The following is a 3,947-nucleotide window of genomic DNA, read 5'->3' on the forward strand; positions in this document are numbered from 1 at the left end:
ACCGAACCGTTAGTAACGGTTTTGATTCTCGTAAACCATAACCAAACCGTTGAACTCTTAAACCAAACAGTTAGTAACGGTTTGGTTCCGGTTTGGTTTCACGGTTTGAACTTTTCAGGTATTTATAAAAAAAATCCAAATTCTCACTAATTTACAAAATTTAACAAACAACAACTTACTGCAAGGTTCTCATACAAAAATTTTACATGTATATTAACATTTTTACGTTTTGAATTTGGGCTGAGCCCATTTTTTTTTTGTTTATTCAAAATTTAGTAAGGTTAATGTATATAAACACACTATTAATAATAATTATTTAGTAATGCTTGTAATATATTTTTTTTGACACGCGAATATAATACATAGTATAAAATATTCAAAAGTATATATAATTAAAACGGTCCGGTCCGGTTTATACGGTTGGTTTTCGGTATAAATCGTAAACCAAACCGTTCATTACGTTTTGAAAATTTTCAAACCAACCGACCGAAAGTTAAGAAAGAGGACCAACCATGAAACCAAACCGATGACCGGTTTGGACGGTTTTACAGTTTCGAACCAAACCGTGAACACCCCTAAGTTCAGTTGTGACTTGTAAAAGTTTCATATGGCTCTTTGGATAGCTTTAGTATTAATTATTCTTCCATGATAAATATGTAACAAGCATTAAAGTAAAGAACAAATATAGTATTGAATATGCATATTTAACTAATTCAATATCAATCACAGTTTCAAAAATTATAGTATTGAACAATTATACTATTAGTATTATAATAATAGAGTACCTTGCAATTATTGTATTGACCTGATACTAGAAAGCAAAGAAGAGAGTTTGTGATGACCATAATATGGCCTATCAGTATTTGTAGGGTATCGACTTTTATTTCTAAGTAGCCTTGGTGTTTTAGACACATGATATGCACGACCACTGGTCTAGACGGAATACATCTACGTGAATCTTGCAATATCAATATAAAAGGGAGAAGCTAAAATAATAATACCTGATTGTTCACAAGAGAGGATTTGCAAGTGTTGATGTGCTTGATGAGGCTTCAATTTAGTTATGGTTGTAAAATCAAAGAAACCTAAAATAAATAGGATGAGTGTAACTTTATAATTTGAATTTTATTAAAGTTGCTCCACTTTTCTTTCTCTTCAATTCTTTTTAATTTGAAAAGAATTAGATAAGGTCAATTTTCCTTCCAAATTAATTCCTTTCTTTTTGTTTTCTTTCCTAAAAAAACTCAGGAACACCATTTTTTCTAATTCTTCTCATTTTCTTTTCCTTTCTTTCACTAAAATGGATTCGGGAACAGAGTGTTAAACACAATTCATTCAACTTATAAGTTTGGTCCTTTATTTTTAACCATATTATGTTTTTAATTTAACTTTTAAACTAAGTAACTAACTTCTCATTCATTATTTTTAAATGACTATAACATTTTCATACATTAATATTTATATAAAAATATTATACCATAAAAACAGACATTTTATTCTATTTAATTTGAATATGATATTTTTATAATTTTTTTTAATTTAAATAAATTAATATGTCAGGTAAGGTTGTTCAGTGTCGGTTTTGATGGTTTTTAAGTTAAGCTTGTGAGACCAACCGTTAATACCGATTTTTTGTTGTCCAAAACCAAAATGAACCATTGAAAGTTGAAACCGAATCGTTACCAACGGCCTGATTCTAATCAGGGGCGTAGCTTTAGTTGGGCCAGGGGTGGCCCCGGCCCCCTCCGTTTTTTCGCTCGATAGTGTAAAGTTATCCTTTTTCGGCCGAAAATTTTTATACATAGTGTAAATAAAACCATTTTCGACCGAAATTTTGAGCCCGCCCCCTCGTTTTTTTGCTTGGTAGTGTAAATTTATCCACTTTTTGCCCGAAAATTTTTATACAAAATGTAAATTTACCCCGTTTCAGATCAAAATTTTGAGTCCGGCCTCCTTTTTTTCACTCGGCTGTGTAAATTTGTCCTTTTCAAGCCGAAATTTTTTATACTTTTTATAAATTCACCCGTTTCCGATCGAAATTTTGAGCCCGCCCCCCTCTGGTGTATGAATTTTTTTATACATATTGAGTCCGGCCCCCTCGACATGTATGTCCAAGCTTCGCCACTGATTCCAGTTTGGTTTCACAATTTAAACTTTAATAATAAATTTAGTTTAAAATAATTATTAATTTAACTGTATCATCAATTTTAACTAAACACCAACACAATATGATATTTGAGAGGATCATAATAAAGAATTATAGTTTTAGCTACATAAAATGTAAGGCCCCGTTACCGGTGCCCTACTTTGGACGTTGGATTTACTCATTAACATAGTTCTAAATATCAGAGTTAATAAAAACGTTTGCGGAATATTAAAAACATTCAAACATTACATTACATAACCATTAATTCTTGTCTCAACGAGCATTCAAATCATTTAAACATAAAACTTTGTCTTTTAAGATAACATACCATTTCCTTGAGATGTCAGCTTCATCAAGTCCATGCCATGTGCTTCCCCTCATGTGAGCTGCCTCAGTCTACTCACCTGCGTGCATACTAAAAGTCAGCTATGCTGAGTGAGTTCTAGTTAATCATACAACATACAATTTGTTCACATACTTGCACACATGCCCAAAGGTGTGTACATTATTCATACTTTACGTTACATGCATAACTATCCATACTATTTACAGAGCCTTCCGCCCTATAACCTCACAGATATTATAAGGGTCTGGTCCCAACATCACAGATATTATTAGGGTCTGGTCGTTATCCTCACAGATATTATTAGGGTCTGGTCCCTATCCTCACATATATTATTAGGGTCTGGTCCCTATCCTCACATATATTATTAGGGTCTGGTCCCTTTGTTTCGTGCAACTGTAACATACATGTCTTTACATACCTTCCTTAATAATACGTGCAATATCCGGAGGTCGTTCACGTACTACCAACATAACATACACAACATACATACATCATTCATACATCATATATATATATATATATATATATATATATATATATATCAATCTTATCTTTAACTACCACTTGAAGGTACATACAATATCTGAAGATCGTTCACACACCGCCAAGCAATCATCATACATAAATCATACCAAGCATACATTTACCACTTAAGGTAAGTGTATTAACTATCACATTGAGTATGCACACAGCCCCGAAAACATAACAAGGAAAGAAACTCACCTGAACGCGGTTACGTTCACCGTTAATAGTTATTCCCTTCTTTAGCTGTGCACGACTAACTGTATAACAATACACGTATCAATTAACTATCACTATCCATAGCTCGTTTCTAGTTTAATTATCACCCTCAATGAACGGGGGTCCGGGGGCAGCGCCCCTGGCAGCAGGGTTCTAGGGGCGGCAGCCCCTAGCGGTGTAACAAATCGGATATTTTCATTTTAAATTATTAATGTCTAATATCCGAACCGCTGTCGTTTTTAGTAAATTAATCATTTAAATTAGTATATTACCTAAATATATATATATATATATATATACATATATATATACATATATATATATATATAAATATATATTCCTTTAACTTTGAACTTTGTACATTTTCCACTCTAAACTAAGCTTTAACCTTATTATGTATCCACTCAATAACCTCAGGGGCTGATATGCAATTTATGTTTATTATGACCCATCTAACCCAATAGCCCATATCCGTTAACCCGTATTTGACCCGTAACCACAACCTGATTATTTCTTGAGACGAAATCTTCGTTGTTAACATGGAATGGATTAGTAAGGATCGTTTGTAAATCAATATTAAGCTTAACCGATAATCTAATTAGGAAAACGCGATCAATCTGATACGTATTAACATTAATATCAAACCGTCTAATACCCAATCATTGATATACCAGTTAGGGTTAATATAAACTCAATTAAACGGTATTGTACCTT

This window comes from Bidens hawaiensis, unplaced genomic scaffold, assembly GCF_021521415.1.
Source record: "Bidens hawaiensis isolate Kalapana, Puna unplaced genomic scaffold, B.hawaiensis_p1.1 tig00056914_1, whole genome shotgun sequence".
Lineage (NCBI taxonomy): Eukaryota > Viridiplantae > Streptophyta > Magnoliopsida > Asterales > Asteraceae > Bidens > Bidens hawaiensis.